Raw genomic sequence first — 25,293 nt, 5'->3', positions numbered from 1 at the left:
AGGGGCTCTTTCAGTATGAGGACAGAATTTGGCCCCACATGCTTAACTTTCACATCTTTTTTCCCTTGTAAAGTAAGCTTTTGTTCCACTTTATAGATGGGTAACTGATGCACAGAGATCCCACAGAGTTTGTCCGAAGTCACAAATTGAGGAAGTTAATGAAAAAGGACCCAAGAGTTTTGACTTTGTGCTCTAACCCCAAGGAAAACTTAATTTGGCACTAGCAGCTGCTTGATCTTTAGGGCTTCTGCATGAACAGGGAGTAGTTTGCTTAATGAAATAATATCCCAGGCACATATGAAGAGCAATTACTTGCTCTCATATAAACTCTCATGTATTCATCTAGAAAAAATGTTCATGACTCAGTCATCTGGGATGGTTCAAGCTACTCACCCTCCAGCATGAGGCGTAGGCATTACAGTGGTGAAGTTAAAAAGGAAGACACATGACCTCAATTACTCACAAGGAGTCAAATTATGATCTCAGATACAGTGGTATAAATCCAGAGTCATTCCCCCCTGAAGTAATTGGCATCATACTGTATTTCTTTAACATACGGGAAATCAGAACGCAGTCTATAACCTCAGTATGTCTGTAGAGCTTTATTCAGAGAGAAGCTATGCTCTCCAGCAATGGATGTTAGTGATGGAGTAAAATAAGGCTGGAAAACATACAAAGTAGAAAAATGTGCCAATCTTCTTTGTAGCAGGAGCAACAAATTATTACCTAGTTTTAACAGTGTACTTGATAATGATTTAACTTTTTTGTCAGGTTTCTCCATTTTTTTATAAACAATATAATTTAACTGATATACAGAAAGACTATGTAAGGACCTGTTCAGTTGAACTCTATATTTAATTCCTTATTTTTTCTCTGAATATCATAAATGATGAGGAAGGGTTTGACTGTTAAAGAAGTTGAAGAAAATTATGAACTTACAAATTTACAGATGGACTGTGACTACAAACATAGATCTAGAATTAGGAACATTGCAAGTTCAGAGAAAAGAATGATTAATGTAACAACCACAATGAACTGTCCCGGTGGGACATCTGAAATTGTATGAAACTGTTTCCATCAGTGCAGAACAAAGGACCTATGGCTTGGAAATCAGGGACACTGGTTTCAGCACAGCAGGAGACCACATATCAAAATATTATAAATAGACCCTCCATTTATAGTTTCTGAGATTTCAATAACTCTGATATTCTCACCCTTACGGTTCTAGTAATTTGGAATTGATAGATGAGGATTTTGTCCTCTGGGACTACAAAAAACCTGGCAGAAATGAAGAGGGAAAGGATTCAAATTGACAGAGGAAATGCATTATAGGCACCTAACAAGTTTCCAGCATGTCAGGCAACCCAGAGGTTTTACAAATGTGTATGTTTTTAACATTTTCTAAGCCTACAGAAGCAGTCCAAACATATGTTAAATTATATTATAGGCAAATCATACCAGCAGCATACAGAGGGACACCAAAGAGACCTTCCTCAAAATCTCTGGGTGTGCAGAAGGACAGCTGGGGTGCCACCACAGCATCCTGCCTGCTCCTGCTGCCAGTACTGGGAGGAACACAACATAGGGCTCCAGTGCATGTAGCAGTACTTTATGGGCATATATCTCTATTTCTGGCTTGTCTTCCAGCTGTTACCCAATTCAGATTCCTTCCTGAAAAATCCTGGCGCATACATCTTGTTGATATAATTTCTAAGTATGCAGGGGACATGCGTGTGCACCAGTAAAGCTACAGATCTTGTAGACTTAGGAAAGTGATACTTGTATTACATGCATGAATGCAAAGTAGGTATATTTACATATGCATAAAACGTAGATGTTTTTGAAATATGTGAGAGCATATGTGTACTGAAGTGAAATGCAGGGTCCATGGGTATCATTAGGAGACACTTGAGTGAAGGTGAGGGAAGAAACTCTTTGCACTGACCCCACTGAAATGCTGAAGCCTTATGCCTTTTTGCAGAGAGAGGCATTGTAATGACTTGAAATGTTTTTGTGACAGATCCAAGAATAGTAAGCCTTTCTCAGCACCAAGTATAGTTGAAATGACAGTTTGCCATCACTTGCTGTGTGTAATTAAGGGCTCTTCATATCTTCATAAGTCAAGACTTCTGCTGTGGAACTTCCACATTTCTGGTAACCCCAACAGAGAAGAACAGGTGAAGTGGCACTCAAATAGCGCCCAGCCCAGTGTAGCTGAGCGTGGCCAGCTGCTCTATGTTGTTTCAGAATCACAGCTATGCACTGGTCTGGTTTGGGCACTGTATATATGCAAAAGTGTAGACCCAAAACCTAAGTAATTTAGCTAAGTATTGTGTGTTACTGAAGTAATGAGTCTTTCTGAAGCCTAGTCTACATGCAATTTTATACAATTTCAGTTCAGGGGTGATTTTTTACTGAGATAGTACGCCAGCCCATCCCTTCAGATCTGCAGTGTGTGCAATGTTATCAGCACAGAAGGTGCTGTACACCAGAACAGTGTACACCAACCTCCCACATTAAACTCATCTTCCCTCTGGAGAGGCAGTTTTACTTTTCTGATGGAGAGAAAGTTAAAACAGTACAATTTGGTGGTGCAAACAAGTCAGTAATTGGGAAGTTTCATGGGGGATTCTACTTAAGCTTGGCTGTGTTGCTGCCAACTTGTTACAGTACTGATTTTGTGGCTGAGAGAGCAGTGTACAGCAAGTACATGGTTGTACTAATATGTTATAATCAATAAATGCACAGAAACCTTGATAGGGTCCTCATAGCAGCCTCAAGTAGGAGGGAGATTTCCATCAGGATGATTACCTTCATCTGGATTTGCTCTGAATGAGATGGGAAGGAATTGAAAAATCACAACAAATGTTTCTACTTAAAAATTCCCTGGTGTGAGGGTGCAAGGTGGTTAAGATGCAGGTCATGACTGAGGAACGGTGCTCATCTCTGATCCTGTTACTGAGAAGCTGCCCCATGTGACTCACGTGTTGCACCGTTTGGTTGCCATAGGCATCCCTGAAGGGGCACAGGGTGGACGTGGGTCTGGGCATGTGGGATGGGGTAGGAAGAGCAGGTGGGTGCTGGTAACCTGCTGCTAGGTTAGATGAACACCTGCAGTCACAGCGTCTCTGCTGCCCCTTAAAGCACTGTTCTTCTGGCCTGGGACCCCAGTGGGAAGGGACCATTGGTCCTTTGGCTAACCAGCAGCATCCAGGTGTCTGAGCCAGGGAGAGGCAGCAGGACACATGGCATGTTCATGAGATGAAGGTGACTGCGAGGTGGGATCATCTAAGGGATTCTGAGAGATTAAAAAGTAACCTGTGAACACTGAGAGTTTGCTGAGAGTTGTGGCTTTGCAGCTGGAAGGAAGTCAGGCAGTATAGGACAGCCTTCACAAAAAGGGGAGGTTCTGGTCTTTGAGAAATTTTAAGGAAACGGGTTCTAGCTAGTGTTGCATGAAAAGGCAGTATCATCTCTGAAGAAGACACACCTCCCTTGCTTTATTTAATTATTAGAAATACCTCCCCTGATTTTGTTTAGGGAGCTTGAGTGGAGACACCATCCCTTACAGGCTCTGATAGAGAGTGCAGGGCTGCTTTCCAACAGCACCATCCCAGACCCTGTCCACAAGTGAGTGCAAGGCTATATTTTGGGAAAGTTAAATCCCTTAAATTGCATAAAGATCACTTTGCAGCCCTATTTTCAAAAACCTCAGTATTGATCTAACTCTTCTCCATCTGAAAGCTATCTAAAACACTTGGTGAGAGTTGTAGGGCTGCAGCAGAGCACTTTGAACTGCATTTTCCTCATACTCAGTGAATAGAGAATGCTTAATTGGGTATTTATTTAATGTGCCAGAGCCAGCAAGTATAGGTAATTTGGAACTGCTGAGGACAAATCACCACATGTAATGTTAAGACAGTTACTCCAGGGAGGGGAGAGGGAGGGGGAAAATGCCATATATTAGCATAACTATCTCCTCACACATCCTCTCTGGTCTTTGCATAATATCCCAGTCCTGTGGGCCCTTGCCAGCAAAATAAAACAATGATCCTAGCCCCCTGGGCCTATTATTATTGATTTATAAAATACTTACAGCTAGTTGTGTTAAACGTGTCCTTCCATTGCAAGAAAGAATTACTGGGCATACAGTGGTGTAAGACTGTGGTGTCATTATTATGCTATATGAGTTACACATAAAGGCATCTTCAAAACGTCTTTTTTTAGGCATTTCAACCACTTTATGGAAACCCATCTGGAAATAAATGTAGCTGGCCTAATGTATGTAATGAATTTAATGTGCCGTTCTTCCACATTAAGGAAAAATCTAATAGGATGATTGAGTGGGGCCAAACTTCTCCAGGAAATTCCTTTATAATACATGATTGAATTATTGTTTTTCTATTAGGGCAGCCAAAACATTCAGTGTCCTCGACAATACAGGATGTGTGCCGTAACTTTTTTGCCACTAAGCTAGGCATACTGTATCTGGACATATGCCCAGCTATGTGAGTATTTCCATTTGAATGATTTATTTATTTTCCACAGAAAGACTATATAAGTTATACGGAACTCGGCAAATTTCTTTCAGTTCAGACGACAGAACTAGGTGCCTGGCTGCCAAATGAATGAAATCTAAGGAATCCAGAGGCATTTACAGCAAAGCTGAGATTTTCCTAATGGATGCTTAAAAGTTATGCTCATGAAACTCCTAAACCTTTCCTCAGTAGAAACTGGGCACCTAACTCCCTTTGCAAATCCTTATCTCAAGTCTGCATTCAAGCCCGTAAGTATCCTGATTTTCAAAAATGTTGGCCTTCCAGCTGCAACCATGTAAGCTATGAGAGGCTGCTGAATGTAGCACATGTGAAAAATGGGTTATTTATTTATAAGCCTAAATATGGTCCTAAGAGCCTAACTTTAAGTGCCTTTTAAAACCTAGGACCAGTACTTTTACCCATTAAGTTGCACAGAACAAAGTGTTTTACGAACTTTTCACTAAAGATATGAAGCTACAAGTGCATTGATGTAACATAAACACACTAAGAAATTGATGTAAGATATTCTGAGCTGGTACTTCAAGCTCCCTTCTCCTTTCCTCCCCAAAAGCTGTTGCTGATGTCATACACAGGAGGATGAAAGAATATAACTTGAATGTTTTTTCTGGAAAGATATTATATATTTGAGACACCTACCTGCACTCCCAAGGATTACAGATATGAAATGTATCTAATTACTACTGCACATTATGAGAATTTGCTAGTGACTTTGAGATCTCCTGGAAACCCATACATAAGTAAGTATATGGCTATATACAAGAGGAGATGAGGAGGAGAACTATGGATTTTTCAAACTCTAGCTTGGGAAAAGGTGGTGTATATTAGTGTAGCGTCCTAACCTTGTCTACAAAATCTCATGGCTCATTTCCTGTAGCAGTAGAGCCTCTTCCCTTCTGTCTTCTTAATAGGGGAGGGCAATTATTTTTCTTCTGTGAATAAAACATTTGCCCCCCAAAAGTAGTCCCGGGTCAAATTAGTCATACAGTTGCAGCTGGAAACTATTTCTGGCCTAGGTTTACAACACTGTGGAAGATATCCAGATACTTTACCAAGTATTTAAGGCAGTCAGCCAAGGTGTGGGAGATGCAGGTTCAGATCTCTGGGGAAGCGGATTTGAATCCACCCCTTGAGAGGTAACTATCGTCAGCATCTTGCTGTACAGGGAATGATGAGGTGAGAGAAAATGATTCAAGCAACCTGAGGTTTGACCAGCTTCTTGTCTCACTTGAGCTGTGTCCTTCCACAGGTCCCAAGCTGTGGGGGAGCTGGGATGGGGTACTGAACCAAGCAGGAAGCGAGGTTTGACTTTGCAGACTAAACCAAACCACTTTTACGTTCAACCATCATCTGTTTCAGCCGTACAGAGGCAAGGTTGGGCTCACCTTCCCCCCACCCCTCTCCCAGAGAAACGAGTGTTTGATTTCTGTGTTTGATTTCCTATTAGTCCTCCTTAAACTGAAACTCAGAGGTTATCTACCACTGAGCCAGGATCCTTACTCATCCTGGCAGAGATGAAGTTCCAACCTCTGGGACATCAAATAAAAGCAGAGAGGGGGTAATATTTATTGGCTTTATTAGTAACACAAAGTCAAATACACCCAAGTGGGTAAAACTGGAGTGACTCGGTACCTGCTCTATGCACAGAAAAGACTTGACCTCTCCTTGTGATAACATTTCATTACGCGTGTCCCACATCATTGCTCCTCAAGTTTATCTAGAGTCAAACAACTCACCAGGTTAACCCATACTTTTTCTGCAGGATTCTGAAGCCAGCCGAGTGTTTATCATCCTTGAGGAATCTAGCCCGTAGAGGTTTGATTAATTTTTTTCATACACACATAAACAGATTCAAGATGTTCTTGTTCAGCCAGAGGATAAAGGTTTCTCCTGCTATCTCAGTTCTCCATCAGAAAAACGGTCAGTCCCAATGTGCCAAGATTCTCCCAAATGCATAATTGCCGTCATCTGTGTTTACTAACGCAGGCTTACAGGCATCCTGAAAAACAAGGATGGTATCTTTTTCCAGCATGAACTCCGAAGTGCAGATAGTCCCAGGCTTGAACTGCTTCTCAAGCCTACCTACAGCCAGGAGACCTCTCAGATAAGACAAGAAGATCCCACCTACGTTGCAGAAGTAACGCCGGTCAGCTTCAATCAGTGACCAAATTTCTCAAGAGCAGAAATGTTAAATCCGTGATTCCAGTTTGGACAAGTACAGAGCATGACCTAAACCTCCTTGGTTCACTGAGAGTCTTCACTTTCCCTCCACAGTTGCCAAATCACGTTCTCAGGCACTGCATAACTGCTGATGTGGTTTTGCACTCATAGTGCCACGTGTGAGCAGATGCTAAATAGAGCCTTTATCGTTAGGGAATCCTTATTTGCTATAAAAAAAAAAAAAAAAAAGCACTACAGCATCTTTGAAACCTCTTCAGAGGATCGAGCCATTATACATCCACATAGAGCTTCACGGGACACCCCGGACCTGATTCTCCTTTCCCCCGAGGCAGAGGCAGGCTGTTTGTCCAGCATGAATCCAACTAAACAGTCTCTAAGTGATTTCACTGATCTTACATGAAGAAAATATTATTGGGTCTAGGATTCAAAGAAATGAAAATTTTCCACCCTTCCGCCCTTCCCTGCCAAACCCCAAATATTTAAATTGAATGCAACTGCAACTGGACAAAAAAACCCCAAAACTGAATATTTTGATTATCTGAGATCGCAGCCTTGTTACTGAGAAATCAGGTTACAGAAGGTGGGAAATAAAGTACATCTTAGAAAATCCTTGATCCCAGTGCTACAGCCTTGCCCTTATGTCAGTGTCCTAACAGAACATGAGGTCATCACCTGAGAATTAAAGGCTTTTCTGCCCAATTATTTTTTAATTCTTTGTGGGAGCAGGAGGTGCCTGCCTATACAGTTTAGTATAGCCTGCCTATACTATCTCATTTGTGGTCTAATCATCATCACAGCTCTATTTCAAGCTGACAGCCTGTGCATCCAGGTTGAGGATCTCTTCTGTTTTATTTCCTTTTTTTTGTTCTTCTAATTTGCATGCATGCACATCCGCACTTCAGATACCCAATTACCTCAGGTTTTGAACTTTCCCCCATCATCTGCTATCACAGAGAATTGTGCAAACTAGAATTCTTACCTCTGAAAGACTGGAGCTGTCAAAGCACTCTATACAAATTTCTACTGACATGTTTTCATGTTAACAAAGTAAAATGGCAAAATCCAGGATTCTCTGTAGCATGTGAACAGCTTTCCAGAGCAGTCTGGGGAAGGAGTTTGTTCACCAATTGCTACAGCTGTAGAGTGTTAATAAATGTCATTATTAATATAGTTGCCTTATTAAGCAAAATAATATGAATTCTTCCCTCATAAATTTTTTACAGTAACTCCTCCCTGCACAGTGCTCTAGCTGACGAGGATTGTAGGTCTAATTATTGGAACATGTGCTTTAATGTGTTTTAATGTCGTGTTTTCCTCTAATTGTATTATATTGTAAGCCTGCTCTAGAAATAACACTATTAAAGTTTCCTTTCAAAACAAAGATCAATCAAAGAGACAAGCAATTATTTCATTATCCTTAAGAAGCTCATAATATAACGAAAGGAATGTTAAAAATAAACTAAATGGGTGTACTTGACTGAAAGAATAGATCAGTTCTAGCGACTTTTCTCAGAGAGTCAAAAATTATCCAGGATTAAGTTTTCACAGCTTTGAGTATATTATGGATTCTCTGTTTCTAATAATTAAATAGGGAAGCCTTTCTCCACTAATAAACTAAGAATGAAATTAGCAACAGTTGTATCTGAATAGAAGCAAACGCTCAGGATTAAAAGCCAAAACTGCAGTTCTGCAGGGCAGGCGGGCTGCTGAGGTGGTGTTCGGGTTGACGGGGTGCTCTCCAGCCCGGCTCGGAGGAGAGGCCCCGTGTGAGCTCGGTGCCCGCTGTGCTGGGGATGCCATCCCTGCCCGCGGGGGCCGGCGCGTTGAGATGAGATGGCACGGCCTGAGGCTGTCTGCAGTCCCCACCTGCAGGTCTCTGGCCTTTGGACGCCTTCAGCACGGCCTGGGAGGGAGTTTGGGGGGCAACGCAAGGGGAGGCCGCAGTGGGGGAAGCCCTGCGGGGATCGACCGCCCTGCGGTTGTGCAGCCGGGGAAGGAGGAAGGGGCCCTGCCATCGGTGCACGACACGTGTCTCCTCATACACCGCGTCCTCCCTGTCCTGCAGCACGTGGCATCTGTCTCTTTTGAAGAGGGAGGGAGTGAGGTTCCCTTCCCAAGAAACCCCTCTGAGGGGAATTTTGCAGAGCTTGATTTATGGGCCCCACTTTCATTCTTTTTTTGCAAGTTATTATAGTGTTGGAGCCTTTCAGAAGCTCAGATACTGAGGGAACAAGCAGTGTGGAAGGACATCAGAGAAGAACTTTTGTAACAGAAAAGCTTTCCCAAGAAACTGTAAGAAGAAAAATCTAGGCAGGTAGGAAATGGAACACAGGAGCATCTTGCCTCTCATCTCGGTCCTCTATCCAAATCTGACTACTCTGGCCAGTAATCTAAAATTGACAGCATCTAGTAACCATGAGGCAGCCTGTTTGCAGAAGGTAAAGATAGCTTTGCTGAGCTCCCAAGGAATACACCCTGCGTAGCAGTGGTGCCAGACAGACCCTGCAGCCAACGTTTGAAAGGGCAAACTTCTCATTTCACAGGCAGAGCAAAATGTCTAAAGCAGACACCTGCCTCACCTCCAGTCTGCCTCGTTCAGTGAAGGGGTAAAACAAGGTGGGCAAAGAGGGATCTCAACTCACCCCCTGCTCCATCGGGCAGACCAGGAGAGCTTCACTGCTACCCTGTGCTCTCCTCCACCCAGCAGCCATCCAGGACTGGCGTCACTCTGAACAAGCCATGCTGGCAGGAGCTGTTTGGACATCAGCTCTACCTACATGGCTATTTTCATCAGCATAACTCTCCCAGATAGATGGGATTTTTTTCTCCTCATAGCAGAACCGGGTTGGCAATGCCTTCTTGCCATCGGTTGTACCTGGGCTTAGAGTAACTCTTCCATCCAGCCAATACTGCTTACATTGAAGAATATTAAATAAATTACAGTATGTCCAGGGATATTTCTTTTTGTAGCATGAAATGTGCCAGGCGCTGAGAGAAATGCAGGAATAGATGACTGTATGTTACACATATTTGGATGTCTCTTCTAAGCTGCTCAGATTTTTTTAGCTCCCATTGCTCCCATTTCCCTGAGTGAGGCGAGGAGTGGTATCAGCTGCGCATGGCCATGATGCCAGGTGTGGGAGCAGATGGAGGCTGGGTACAAGGGCTTCAATTCTGCTCACTGACAGCAATGACATGGGTTTCAACAGGACTAAACTGGGTCCTGACTTCCAGAAACAAAATCCCACTTGGCATCACTGTATCCCAACATGGCACCATTTTTGGTTTAACCAGTTTCTCAATCCAGTTCATCCTGCTTGAGATGTATTCATTAGTATTAATTAAAGTAGACTTTCTTGTGTCCTGTGTTTGCTGAAGCAAACTCTCTGCCTGACCCTTTGCACCCTTTTTTTGCTCTTCCTTTCTCTTGGGGAGGCCTTGCTGTGACAATCTCTTTCACATGTTGAAACTGTTGTTTTTCTAACACAAAATACTATACGTTTTCAAAGGCTTAGTATGGAAGATATATTTCTAAGTCACATTTCTTGCCAGAGGAGTAGTGAACACTTGGCTGTAGACAGTTGTAGACTCGGGATTTGGTAGTTAACCAGTAAAAATATTAAAACAGGCAAAGTCTGTCATCACATAAGAGACAGCTTTCAACTTTACTAAATGTCTTTTTACTTACAAAGTTAATGGAAACCAGTCACAATGATAAAATCTGTGACTGTCTTAAATAGAAAGAATTCTTGGTTCCTTGTGGTAGAAAGAAGACTGGAATTTAAATTCTTGGGCTTTCCCTCCTCATTTTTAATTCCTTTCATTTGATTAAAAGAAAGTTTTAAAAATGAACCGTCCAATGCAGGAAGAAAAGAGAAACATACATCTTAGTTAGATAAAAACCCAACCCTTTAAAAAAAATCCTCAAACCTCGCAATTATGAGAAATCCAACAGCCCCAAAACATGCGGACCCAGCACAGATAGAGAAGGTAAACAAAACCTTGGGCAAAAAAGGGTGAATGCAGGAATGTTACTGGAGGTTGCCTGATAAAAACATGACAGCAGAAACCACCATGCAAACCACTTGGAGCTCAGGAAAAAGAATAGCAACCAGGCAGAGATGGGAGTTGCAGATAACAATGTGGGGAAACTTTCTGAGAGAAAATAGGGAGAAAAATAAGGGCGATATTCACATAAAGAGAAATCTAAAAGATCCAGATGTGCTAAAAGGCCAGAAAGAAGGAGAAAAACGTGAAGGAAATAAGCTTTGAGAACAAAGAGTTGCGAAGTTGCAATAGCTCTGGAGAACCTCAGCACTTACTGAGCGTTATGAAAGGAGGAAAAACACAGCAGCTCTTCTGCCTCACCTCAAACATCTCTGCCTGAAGAAAGAGGTTGGACTACAGCATGGTGCTGCTGTTGCAGCCTTACTACAGCTCAGCTCTGGAAACAAACCTCAGGTCTTGCAAACACTTTGGGTGAGAGGCTGTCGTTTTAGTTGTTTTTGCATGATGCAGCACACTGCAGGCTCAGTCCCTTGCTGGGGCTCTGAGACAAATGCAGTGGCCCAGACAATAAATAGTAGAGTATGTCTAAATCTCACAGTGTCAAAACTGAATGAACTGACTCTCTTTAGCCTAGAAAAGATAATATTGGCCATTGCAAGGAAGCCAAAACGCAAAGTCAACTGGTATTTAGTGCAGATTTTTGTCTGCCCTCTGGAATATTCTTACAGAGTGATGAAAGGGGAACTAATATTTTCTACCCTGTGAAAACTTCTATTGTAAAAATGGTCTGGTCTGGTCTGTGCTAGAATAAAGCCATGACTCCCTAATGTTTTACATGAACAACAAGAGAAAGAGACTAACAACAGCATGTATTAGCCCACTGACCTTGATACCTGACTGTTAAGACCCACTCTTATCCTATAGATGTCTCCTATCTCAAGTGGATCACCACAAGGCTATCTTGTGGTTGGGGCCTTTTCTTCATTTTGACAACAAATTCCATTCTGGACTGAGAAATCTTCTGCAGTCAGTTAGAACCAACATGGTCCCCCTACACTGACAAAAAAAAGTTTAAATTCAGACAAGCAGCTTTACAGACATTTCTCCAGATAAAAAGGCTTAACTAATTTTTTTTCCCAGCAAACTCTACTTCCAAATGCACATGCCCTTGTTGGGTCTGATCCAAACGTGTCAGTCGACTGGGTGGACTCTTCTAACCAAACATTAACCATGTGCAATCTGGATGTTTAAGCAAATCCTTTAGGTTGCTGTTCTGGTTGATGGAGCAAGAGAGAAGTAGCCATGCATAGTGACTCACCCATTTTAGGTACCTGTATCAGGGTGGCATGAATCGTTTGCTGGAATTTCTCATAGTCTCATTCACTTGAGACTATGTTTCTCCATGAATGAAAGAAGGCACCTAGTTGGTTACCTATTAGTTACCTAGTTGGTAAACTTCACTGCCAGAAGTTGTATAGATTAATTCCAGTCTGCCTTGCCATTGACTTGGGTTACACTCAGGATCCTTCAAGTTCTGTTATAAAGAGCCCCAAATATATAAAATTAAGACAGAAGAACTGAAAGCTACTGCAGTCATAATTATTCCTGTTAGAGGAGCCTGAGCTTCATTTGGGAGGCCAAAACGTCATCTGAAAGCCATAGATATGAATCTGTGAAAATGGCATTCACTAAACACGCAGCTGGTCCTTGTCTTTCCTCTTCCTCATGCTCTCTTCTACCGATAGACCTGTATCTTAGTAATGCTAATGATAAAATAAATAAAAATGCTGGTTACCTGTGCAAGAGCTTACAGTTTCATTTAAAAAAACATCTCAGCAAATGGCCATGTGTAGCAGAGGCACAGAGGCATTTATGCTGCAACCTAGCTCTTAAATGATTCCTCTTAAATGTATAAACTTAGTAATTCCAGTCAATTTTGAGCAACATTGATAGTTTTTCTAGTTTTTAGTAGTAATGGACAGTACATAATTACCAAAAACGTAATATTTTTACACCTGGGTTCTTTTATGATAGTGTTACTCCTGTGCAAAATTAAATGTCAGCAAAAGAAGAGTGATTCTAAAATGAAATTTTAAATAGATGCATTATTACACTGAGGAGGTAGTATGGTGATTTAATATGGTGACTAGTCACACCTGAATAACTAAAGAGTTTGTTTTCACAGGGAAGCACTATGTTTACTAAAGTGAAGGGAAAGTATTTTATTACAAATAGATTATCTTAGCTCTTTCCGTCAGTTTGGTGCAAAACTTCATGTGGAAATGGGGATTTGACAGAAGTGTAGCTGGGGGGCGGGGGGGAGGGGCAGAAGGAAAGGAAAAACAAGTAAAAAGTTATCAAAGCAAGGTCCCTAAACACAAAATGCTGCAGAAGACATCCAGAGCAGCCAAGGACCTCCATAGCTGTGGGTCCAGGCTCTGCAATAAGACCCCACGGGGTCCCACATGGGGGGTTACTGCAGCAGTCGAGCCAGCAGTAGGATCAGGGACACCCCACAGCTCTTCAGGGTGAGATGTGCAACTGTGCAGGGCTAGAGCATCTCCCTATCCACTGCTGCCAGTAGTCACACTCCTGCTGCCAAAGGCTACTCTCCACCTACTATAATTTATACGACTGGAGAATTTATGATAGTTTGGTTTTAATTCTGTTTAACCAGTGTACTACCAGGTGCTGAAGGAATGCAAGAGAACCTTATATTTTTTCATCTAGAAATTTCTGGAAGGAACTTAATTTGTTGACAGTGCAAATTCATAAAATCTATTTAATGAGCTCGTGGTTAATCGGACTTCAGGGCTCTGCAATGCAGGAGATTGTCCTTATTCTGACTGGGAAGGAGCCTGTTTTCCTTGTGGATCTTAGAGCTGGATGTCAAGTTTGTCCTCAGACATGTCCTCCTGCAGGAAGGATAGAGGTGTGGGAGGACACATGGTTGAACCATTGGCAAGGGCCAGAGGATGCTTACCTCCTTTTCTGAAAACAGACCAGAACAGGTCACTGATGTCATCCTGGATTTTCTTCCCTATTTCTTTCTATTTCAGCAGCACAAAAGCTGTGCATGAGGTATTTGAGAACATCAGCCCAATAACAGCAGAAAGATGCTGAATATCTTTTAGAGAAAAAGGAGAGCATGCATTTCCTCTGCTACCCGCTATCCCCTCAGCTTCCCCTACCACCATCACTCAGACAAAGATTCAAACTATTAAGAGAAAAGTCTCCATCTTTCAGAAAATTTTTCTGCTTTCTCCTGAAATGGCCTCTGTGTTATTTTTTCTAACTTCCTTTTTTTCCATCAGTGCAGTTTCCCTTTGCTGATTTCTTGCATCAGTCTATTCATTAGATAGGAGGATGTAAAAGAGAATTAAAAAATAAAGCAAAAATAAGGATCTGTTCCCAAAGCCAGTGAAAACAATGGGAGTCAAAGAAACTGGCTTTGACAAAACATTTTATTTTCCTCAGGAGAGTAAGAATAATCCTAGCCAAAGTTTTATAGAACAAAGATTTCAGTAATACATCCAGCACAGCAAAACGTAAATTGACATCACATTTAGGTTCTTCCTTCCTTGCTAATAGTGACACTCACCTCAGATTATATTTGATGAGTACAGTGACAGTTGTCATTATTGTATTAACTGCATACAGCATGGTCTTTAATCTTCCTATGGGATTTTAGGCTGACTTCTGTACATATAGTTTCTGACTGCTGAAAGCTGAGGGTAACCCCTAAAAAAGATACAATCTCTTTTTTTTTAGCTTTGGAAATTACAAACAGAAGAGCCTGTGATGTACACAGAAGGAAATGATCCGAGAGAGGAGACTTTAATAAGCTAAATAGGTTCAGCCTAATGTACATTCATGTCTTCATTAATTTAGTGGATGATTTTCAGAAGAGTGAGCCTTTCCTCTTCTGGTGTAGGCAAAATGCAGCTAAACTCACCCCCTGCTGATTTGCTGTGGGTAAAATCATCTAGAAGTCACATAATCTGAAAGCAAAAATCCTCTTAGGTATTTTCTCAGAGACTTCCTTGAATAGGCTAAGCGTAGGCAATCATATACGGAAGATAATGGTTTAGCTGAAGATTTTCCTACAGCACAGTCCCTGGATTGCTTCTTCTCCCCTCAGCTGCAAACAATGGCTCTCCCTCCTCTAGCTTTGAGGAGGGAGCACTAGCAGTCTGTGCCCCAAGTATCTTACAGCTGGCATTCAGATTTAATAAATCAAGTTAGAGGAAATTTCATGAGAGGGAGCTATCACATGGGGTCACATAAATGAAAAAGCAGCTCTCAAGAAGCGGGCACATCTCAGGATATTGGTGCCAAAACACAGCTCATGAGGAGCTGACTGAATGACAAGAACATCTCTTTCTCCGTCCTACCTGTTCCACGGCATTCATTCACCAATAGAACACCAGCTTATTCCACAGCACGCAGAATAAGACGGGCAGGGAGTGAACGAGAGTTCCAGCCTAACGCGCCTGCAAGCACTGCAAGCAGTAGAGGATGGACTGGAACTGCAGAAGGTGATTTGCAGTTCTATAAAGCTCTTAGGTTAAAAAAGAAAAAAGCATATTCTAGTGTGGGAATAATCCACTTTGGCTGAGGAAAATTTAACACAAAATAACAATTTGCTCAAATGCTTTTATTTTTTTGGACACTATTCAAATTTGGGAAAATAGCTACATCTCCAGCGTATTAACTTTAGCGTAGCTGTGGGGTTTGTCCAGAGGTTGTGGTCAAGAAGATTTCATTTGCAGGTGCTGTACCATAGGACATGAAGGAATCCTAGATAGGGTACTTCATTCTCCTTATTGTACTTTGAGCATAGAAAATAGACTAAGCCACATGAAATAACTTAAATAAACAGGACCCTTTATCTCAATAGTGATCTAAATGCTATGAACTCTATTGCTTAACACCATCCTAACTCTGACCTACTTTCTTTTGGGAAGCCTGGTTTCAGAAGTGGATTTCAACTTCCCAAGTACCAAATATTGCTCTTGTAATTAAACACTCATTTTTTTCCTTTTTCTTTTCCTGTTGTTTTTTTTTTTTTTACCCCTCAAGGCTGTTTAAAAGATCCCCTGATTAAAAGGCATCAGTTTCAGTATTGATTACCCATGCAGCTTGTAACTGATATTATTATTTTGCTTTGTGGTTTTAATAGTATGCTTAACCTCTGCATTTGGGGGCTCACTTAATGCTTACAACTTTTTATTTGATTGTCTTGATATTTTTTTCATTTCTTGTTCACTGAATGTGACCAAAAATCACTTAACTGTAGTACTTGCCAACAGTGAGATAAAAATATTTTCCTGTGAAATGCATACCCCAATGATGGTCTTTGCTACATGACAGTAAGGCAAAGATCTTTGGTGGGATCTGATATGGTAATCTGCATGACCTGATTTCTTTTTCGGTCTTGGTTGATCAGGTTAAACCACATTGGGAAAGACTTTTTTACCCTTTAGTGGCTCATTTGCCCCTGGAAACTCTGCATCTGTTTGCAGCAATGTCGATGCCATGGATTGACTAGTGAATTAGTATTAGGCTTCAGTAGTGAAAGATTAGACATTCTTTCTCCTCTCCCAGTCTTTAAGTGATGTTGCTGGTCCAAATCCATTAATGTTTTTGCTACCATCCTCCAACAATGTGGGAAAACAAAAGACAAAGACTATTCATGTCAACAAGAAATCTGAAAAAAAAAAAAAACATAACAAAAAAAAAAAAGGCTTTCATAATCAAAGAAATGTCTGTTCTTATACAGTATAAAGCAGGAGCGAAAATTGAAACGTATTTATGATTCCCCAGCAATAAACATGCCTGTAGTCTGAAAAACAGTATCGATATACACAGAGATAATTGACATGCCATTTTAACTGTTCATATTTCAGTTGAAAAAAACCCTCCCAATCTGAGGCATACAGAGCATGTGTTCACACTGCCACATGATGGATGCATAATGGTTTCCTCCAGACAACCAACCTTAAAATATCTTAGACCTTATTGTGTTATTGGTGTTTATAGTTTCTACTGCAGTCAAGCCTAAGAGCCCTAGGGCCCCAATTGTGCTGTGGATGGCATAAACAGAGCAAAACAGACAGACCCAGTCCCCCAGATACTGCAGTCTAAATGAAACCTTGTCTGTCACCTGCTCTTCCCTCTGTTTTGTGTTTCCTCCAGCCTAAATCTTCAGTGCATAATCTCTCTGAGGTAAAAACAACAAGTTGCTAGCACGTCTGGATAGTACTGTGTTTTGAAGAGTTGTTGAATGAATAAACAACAATACACCAAGTAGAGTTTTATATCTGCCTCTTTTTTTTTTTTTTTTTTTTTTCTGCAAATGGACTCCAATGGCTTTTGGAATATTTGGACTGAGATTGTTTTTTTGCAACCCACAGAAATACAAGCCATAATAACCAACAAATTTTATTTTCTGTGCTGTTGTGTAATTCCATTGTAATTCTCTGGAATTCTATTGAAATTCTTCTTGGAGATGCCTCTGTCCTTTGCTGGATCTGGCCAAGGAATTGAATGTGGGCTAGTGAGGAGCCTTAATACGATGGTGGAACATGTCCATCCACACTATTGTGATTCCAGGCAGCCAGCTTCTTTTTCAATGCCTTTCTTAAAGGCTGTGGCACTGAATGAACCAGCACTAGAGTCAAGCAGGGCATTAGGAGCCAATACATTTCCTGTTATCTGACTTGCAAAAAATATTTTCTCATGTTTCCTTCTGACGTTTATTTTTAAGGATGTAAAGGTCTAGGTGAGTAGCGATCCCACTACTATGGATCACTTAGGCTTTAAACTTACCCAATCAATTCTAAAAACTATTTTCATTTCCCAGGAAGATCCACCTGAAAACTAATTTATGTCAGTTGTGTTTTAGCACACATTTTGGATCAAAGTTGTCTCCTCCCTGCTTTGCACCTTCTCCAGCACTCTGAGGATAGTGGATGGTTAGAAATCTCCACCAACCACAGCCTCCCCCGAGCTCCTTTACTTTTACCTTTACTCTTTCTCTCCTTCCAGCCTCTCACAGCCTGTATTGCCACCTGTAACTTCTTGCTGAACTCACCCTGCAAGAAAGCTTCTTCCAGTGGACATCTTCTCTTGGAGAGTATATTTAGTGATCTGTAATAAAGGTACATCTCCTTCCCTGGACAAGCCTGGATAGCATCGCTGTGCTGTTGCTGCTCAGCTAAAACCCATGCAACTCCAACTCCACCTGCTTCCACAAAGCCTCCCCTGGTCCCTGGAGTCGCTGGTTATGAAGAGGAGGTTGAACCTCACCTGGCAGTGGAGGTGTTCACCCTGTTCCCACCAGCCCGCTTTCATCTAGACACTCCAGACAGTGGCTGCTTAACTCAAAATCTCTGCTGTTTCCTGAGCAGGGCTGGGAGCCCCACCACCACTGCTCTCCTCTCAGCGTGGCTAGGGCAGTGAGGCACCGCAGTGAGGTACACTCCTTTAAAAATATGACCCAAGCAGCTCTTAACCTAGTACCTGAAAAATCAAGGCATGAGAGAACCCTCTTACTAACTCTAACCTGAGGCCAGCTCTTGCATTTGTTACTGACTGTGGACTGGGTTGCATGTTAGTCCCCTTGGATAACCTCTTGATGAGCCCCAGCCCCGCTGCTGGCCTGGCCAGCCCCACATCCCGAGCTCTCCCCTGCCTGATTCCCATGGCAAACTTCAGCCTAAGTAGCACCACCCTGACTTTTGCTGCCTTGTTCTGCCCCTGCCCACTCTGTCTTTTACTAAAACTGCCTATGAGTCGTTCAAACCCACAAAAGTCTGCTTCGTTTCTTCACCCAACACTGCCATGATCAATTGTTTCAGCCACTCTGAGATTTCTGCAGAACTTGTGCCAGTTTTATTTCCAAGAATGCAACATCCCCAACATTTTTCAATTATTCAGATAGGTTTTAGCTTGTCATCGTCTCCATCTTGCTGGAAGGAATTACGCACGCTTGCCCTACCTCTGATCTCGCTGACACTAATGTGATGACATTGACTCTGCAGAGGTTACTTCCAATTTCAGCAGGAAGGAGACAGCAGGATCTGTCCTTAGCATGCCGCCTCTCCTGCCATGTGTAGCAACGCTGAGCTTCTCAGTGCATCTGGTTTCAAAATAAACCCTCTACAGCAGACAAATATGTTAAACCTTTGAAAGCCTCATTTCCAGGTTTCAACAACATTCTCTTCAGAAACAAGCACTTAATGGAGTTCATTTAAGGTTGTTTAAGCCACAACTTGCTGTCAGCACTATTTACCACTTCAGTGGCTCGGCTAGAGCCTCAGCTGTTGTAAGCCAGTTCAGTGCTAATAACGGAGTCCTCCTGATTTACATCAGCTGAAAATCTGACCGAGCTTCTGCCAGGCTGACAGCCTTCCTCTGCTGGGTTCCAGTAGCTGTTTATACACTCACTCGGTGCAGACAGTAGTAAAAGCAGTTTTTCTTCTGACACTCCTGTCTGTGCCCTATTTTTAATGTAAGACCAAACAAGTGTGGCAGATGTTCCAGCATGGTTGACTGGGCACTTCAGCCGGGCAGACACCAGGATTTGCTTTCACAACCTCAGAGCACAGCTGGACCGGTTCATCAGGGGTCCCTTGTACTCCTCTTTCAGGGACTGAACTCAGGGTATTTTCTCCCCAGTCATGGTTTCTCCTTTGGGAACTGATAGAAGCAAATCTTTTCATCTCACTGCAGTCCCCCATTCCTTCCACACTCCTTGGCTTTGCTTGTCTGGGCTGAGGAGAGACCTTTCTATTTTCCAACCATCACTTTTTAATTCTCTCTGCTTTTTTCCAGGCAGAATAGCTCAGTTCCTTTACAGTCATTGGGCTTCTTACTTGTTGCTGCTCTAAGTTCTACTTCTGCTCCTTTTTGACTCCTCTAAATTAAGCTTCCACAAACCCAAATTAAAGAGCCACAAATATTCCCAAATCCAGGGTGCTGACCCATTTACAGTTATGTAGGTTAGAATTATCAACATTTTTTACTTCAAGCCATTTATCATTTTCCAGGGTTCTGCACCAGTTAATGCTGTATCTGGAGCCCGTAGAAACCATACCATCAACTCACACAGCCAAAGCCCTGCAAAATGGCAGCCATCTGCTTCATGGTAAACTGGCAACACAACAATAACTTTCAGTAAGCTGAGAAGTGGATGTTTTTAACGAATAAAACCACGATGCCTTCTGTCTTTTATTTCGATAGTAAATTTAATTTTATTATCTTTCCCCCAATTTGCCACAGAATTTTGCTGAGAGTCGACATGACTGAATTGCAACATAAGAGCTTTTGATCCTCTGAGTTATTAGGTTGATAAAATTGCAGTTTTTACCTCCTACAGAAGCCCAGCTTTTTTAACAGTGGGAAACAACTGCTTGCAGTCAGATCCAGACATCCTAGTTTGAACTGCCAACGGAATGCTAACTTCCATAGCCCATCCCCATTATTTGCTAGGTGGAGAATGGTGGCATCACCCAACGAGTCATACTGAGGGACTGGGCTAGAGCAGAGGGCACTGGGAGGTTGGGGACATCACACCAGTGGCCCTGGGGACACATGGGGAGCTGTCATTTGGGAGAGAGAGCTAATAACTTGCCTGGGGGCTAACCCAGCTCTTCGGATGGAGAAACCAGGATGCAAAGGGGTGTGGGAACTTGTCAATCCACCATGTGGCCCCAAAACAAAAAGTTGAGAGGCAATTTTCAAGATTGCCAGTACTGAAATATTTTGAAGAGAGAAGAGTCAAGTCCACAAACTCATGGGATTAACTTAATGATAAAAGCACCAGATTTAAAGCTCTGTCTTAATTTCTCTTCTGGACTGGAAAGCTTAGAGTTATTTTGACCATATTTTAAATATACTTTTCTCAAAAAAAAAAAAAAGTTTGAAAAACAAAAATCTGATATTTTCCTCCTTATTGCATGCTTTCAGCAGCTGGACCATTAAAGGAAAGTGTTATATATGGCATGAAAAAATTGTGAGAAGAAATCTTGTTTAAGAGAGAGCTGTTCCTACCAGAATATTTGTGATTTCTGAATTTAATTTTAAGGTACAGATCTCACATTTTTGTGTGTTTATGAGCTAATTTTAAAGGGCATATCAGGATATTATGCTCCAGCACTGTATGTTAATGGTTTCCTGCCTCCCTCCAGGAAAAATGGAATATTTCTTCTCTGAGCTTTTCACACACTCTTCTGCCAAGTCAAAGCAGAAAGGAAAACCTGTGTACAATATTTTATTAGGCCAAATGTCAATTTGTTTTTCTGAAATCTTTACCAATCTTCCTGGCATTTAACACTCAAACAGAGAAAGAAAGAAAAAAAAAAAAAAGCAGAGAAACAATAAGGCTTTCATTTCATGAAGCAGTGCCTGAGACATCCAACAGCCCATGATACATAGAGCCACATTTCTTTCATACATAGGAAAGGGGGTGGTTAAATACACTAGAGAAGGTGGATAGTATCTGGGTAAAAAGGAAAGGAATTGAATCACTTTGCATTTGTGAACCTTTTAAATCAGTTTCCATTAATCTCTGTTGAGCCTGGCTAAAGACAGCATACCTCCCATTTTGTTGGACCTTGGTCTTGCCCACAAAAGATGGGTTTTTTCCACTTGTAAAAAAGATTTTAGTTTCCACTCTACTCTAAACATTTCCACTCTACTCCCACATTTCCAACTCAGTTCACTGTTGTTTCACTGGACAGCACATCATGGATGTAAGCTGAACTTTTTTGCCTATCAACATTGTTTGGTACTTAATATATAAAACACATCAGTGAAGACACCCTGCTCAGCCAAGAAAGCCCAGGTGGGTCAGGTGTAACATCTAATGTAAGAACTTGAGAGTTTGCAAGCTTTGTTTTCATTAAATGCAGTGGCCAGTGCTTGATCACCCCACTGAGATGCTCTTGAATCCCAGCCTCCCCCAGCAGCTCTCCTGGCCATGTCCAAACTGCACCCTGGCCATACCCTTGTATCAAGTCCAGGCATCCCCAATGTGTGCCTCTGCCCTTTGTACATCTTTGCTGTACCCCAGTGAATCTCAGTGCACACAGAGCAGGGGCAGAGCCTGGGCAGAGCCCTGCTGGGATGGCTGGAGGTGCAGAGCTGCTCCTTGTGCCCTGGTGCCTCCAGGATTCAGCCATCAGCTCCAAGGAACTTACTGTCCACCCAGGGATTCCCTTCCATGAAAGAGACACAGAAGCGGTTTTGCTTTTCTGCTTCCTGAGGGCTGTGGAGATACTCAAATAAGCCATGCTCCTAAGTGTTTGAAACAAGAACGAGTTTTTAATCCAGATTTGCTTTTGACAGGGACAGCTCTGTACTCACAATTACTCGCCAGCAAGGTTTTTGTCATCTTAAGAGTATGTCCAGCAAGGCTCAGGGGTATCAACTGCACATTTAAATGACTCCTGTGAGTTGGAAATCTTTTGTATTTTCATTCCCACCATTTTTAAGCACAAAAAGGAGCCTGGATTTTACTTTAAAGGTATTTACTCCAATGGCTCAGTGTGCTAGCAGCCTCTGGGTTCACTTTTGTCCCCTGACCTTAGCCCATGTCAGGAATGTGTCTGAGAAACAGAATTCATCCTGTTTCACCCTGAGCATGAAACAGGTTTTTTGGATTAATGCCATGCCCAGAAGAGTGGGTTCTTCCCAAAGCCCCAGTGTCAACAAGCTGTTGGCATCAGCTGACCTGAAAATACGCTCCTGTTATACCAAACCCAACTGCTACCTTCCAGGTGGACTGTGAATTGCTGCTGCTGTAGCAGTTGTTCTTTCCTCTGCCCTGGGAAAATGGGGCCTTGCTGCTTTGTCTCTTGGTATTGATTTCCCCTGCTGTCGAGAGGACACTGAGGTATGTCAGGGGCAGAACAATAAAACAGGATGGCAGCCAGCATGTCTATTCACATGCCCACGTGTTATTCCTCCATATGCATAGGAACATTTTCTCCATTCAGTTCCAGTCAAATGTCTACAGGACTCTTGCACTGAAATTCCAAAGAAACCTGATCTCCTGGATCACCTTCAAAATTTTTTTGCATGGCTGTACAAACAGTAACTGATGAGAGGGAAGTAAGAGGTACTTGAAAGTAAGAGATTCACTCAAGAATACAGAGTAAGTCAGTAGCAGAGCGCACATGCTGGCTTGAAAGTTCCATCGACATTTATTTTCATAATATCATATATTAACAGTTACTTAGGAATAAGTTTATGAGTGTTAATATTCATCTGGTTAATATAAAAATAATCATTCCATCAAGTACTGCAGTTGTCTTGATAATGTTAAGGGATTCCTAAGACTGACTGTCAGCATCCATAAATCTATAAAACCCCTGTTTACCAAGGCTCACATGCCAGGGCTGCTGCATAGTGTTATCATGTCACTGCAGCAGTCCTCATTCTGCCATAACAGCCATCTCTTCATGACTGCTGCCTCCCTCTTCTGCCCATCTAAAAGTGACAACCGGTGCTAGGTCCCTAAAGACTTTGTCTAAGATCAGCCCATAGCCTGGAGGGAGGGCAGAGGCAGACGCCCCTGTGCAAGTGCCAACCTGAAGGCATTTCCCTTGATAGCACAAATGACATTTCACCAGCTTGTCAGGAGGATCCACTGACCCATAGGAACAAACCTCTTTGGAGAAGGAAGTTTTCCAGAGTGCTAGAAGGAATATGCATCAATGACATCACAAGTAAGAGTTTACAATTTCTCCTTTGAAGTATCACAAAATTGTGTCCAAAGGGTGAGGCGCTCCTTGGCCTGATGCTCTACCCTTCTCAAAAGATTTCACTTAAAAGTACAACTTTCAACAAATAGCTTTTTGCTCAACTCAGATCTTTTTCATCTGGCATGGTCTGTGCAGGATCCATTAATACTTTAACCTTCTTGGCTATTAGCCCATTGAAGTGATCTAGCTAGGATAAAAGAAAATGGTGAAATTATATTTTCCCCTCCTGGCATCCTCACACTCTCATATTTTTCAGTAATAAACCTGTTTACAACAGAGAGGTTCCTAAGGAGCTACTGTATGTTAGACATAGCCAAAAAATTAACCGTAGTCAAAAAAATTCCCTTGAAATATATTTCAGCAGAAATGTGTTTTAGATCGAACTCAAAAGCTTCTCAAAAAATAGCTGTTTTCCTCCACTTGTTGGTAAGGAGGGGAGTCACTTTGGGGAAAAAATAATTTCAGCTAAAATATTTTTTTGTTTTCTGCGAAAAAATATCTTGGCCAAAAGAAAAATATATTTTCAACAGAATGTCATTGAGCTCCCCTGTACATGGGTAAGTAATAAAAGGATGGCACATGGCCCAAACTGTGCAATCAAAGTGATCTTTAGGCATTTTTAAAGCCTTAGCTACCACAGAAGTCAGCGTTGATTCAAGCTCCCTTTTATCTTTGCTTTTTTTCTATGCCTTCAGCCCCCAGCTAAAGGATTATCATGGATGATTCAGGGTAAAGGAAGAGAGGTACAGCTCACTGGGTTTTGGCAGTGGCCTCCATCGTCTCCCCGAGAAGACCTTTTCTGGAAAGTCACATTCCTGCAGGAGATTAAGAGCAACCAGGCAGAAGATGGGGTCGAGCCCCTGCCTTCTCCTCGAGACTTCGAGGCTCACATGAAGACTTGTGTTATTCATTCTTTCTTCCACAGAGATGCCAGCTTTGGGTCTGGGTTCAACATGTGGACCTCTCCAAGAGCTGGAAACGTGAGGATCCTGTGTTTTGGTTGGGTCTGCCCCTGTTTAAAACCTACTGTCATTGCCTTTGTTAAATTGTGGTCAATGTATATTTTATAAACCACAGGGAATTGTGCAGCTATCCAGCACCTTTCACCAGAGGCTCTTAAAGTACTTCACAAATAAATAGCCAAGTTTTACCATAACTTCATATTCCAGGTTTTCTAGATAGTAGGAAAGCTGACATCCAAGTGGCTTTCCCACAGTCGCACAACAAAACTGCACCATCTTATGAACAGAACTTATAAATCCCGATTCCAGCTCTAGTTTCATCTCTCAAACAAGATTCGTGATTTTTGCATTTCTTATTTATCCAAGGTTCCCATCACTACTAGTGAGAGATAGACATGATCATTTACACCACTGCACTTTTTTTTTTTTTTCAAAACTTCTCCCCCTCTTTAACATGAATAAATAAAATGCATAAATTTGAGCAATCAGAAGAGAAGCTGTGCAAGGGCAACAAGGAGCAACAGGTTCAAACATCAACTACACATACCAAATCCATGTTAGCTGCTCCTGAACGGGTCTATCACCTTTGAGAGTTCCCTTGGAGGTCAGTTGCAGGTGCTCGCCTCCTTCCTATGCAATATAAATATATAAGTTATGCATACATATATGCATTTGGTTATTTTTATTACTAACTGCCACAGGGTACTTGCTGAGTGATGGCTACTGCCAGGCTGATGATAAAGATGAGAAGAAGAAGAGCAGCAGAAATGGTGGACAGCAATAGTCTGGAAAAACTGGAGACAAATCCAGTCCTAG

At 41.9% G+C, this 25,293-nt stretch overlaps 1 long non-coding RNA gene across 2 annotated transcripts in view; it reads left to right on the top strand.

The window, feature by feature from the left end:
* LOC116960650 overlaps positions 1 to 24,806 on the top strand; it is a 47,187-nt gene extending 22,381 nt beyond the window's left edge. The window contains exons 4-6 of one of the 2 annotated variants that reach the window (XR_004406498.2): positions 4,549 to 4,786; positions 5,110 to 5,296; positions 6,319 to 7,150. This is a non-coding gene — a long non-coding RNA (uncharacterized LOC116960650). Of the gene's footprint in view, positions 1 to 4,548; positions 4,787 to 5,109; positions 5,297 to 6,318; positions 7,151 to 24,210 lie in introns of those variants that run through there. The other variant, XR_006165639.1, reaches the window with a different exon arrangement.
* Positions 24,807 to 25,293: the final 487 nt, after the last annotated feature.

The sequence above is a fragment of the Tyto alba genome, unplaced genomic scaffold, assembly GCF_018691265.1.
Source record: "Tyto alba isolate M040663 unplaced genomic scaffold, T.alba_DEE_v4.0 Super-Scaffold_1, whole genome shotgun sequence".
NCBI classification, from domain to species: Eukaryota; Metazoa; Chordata; class Aves; order Strigiformes; family Tytonidae; genus Tyto; species Tyto alba.
The sequence above is the reverse complement of the archived record's forward strand: the minus strand, read 5'-3'. Positions and strand labels throughout refer to the sequence as shown.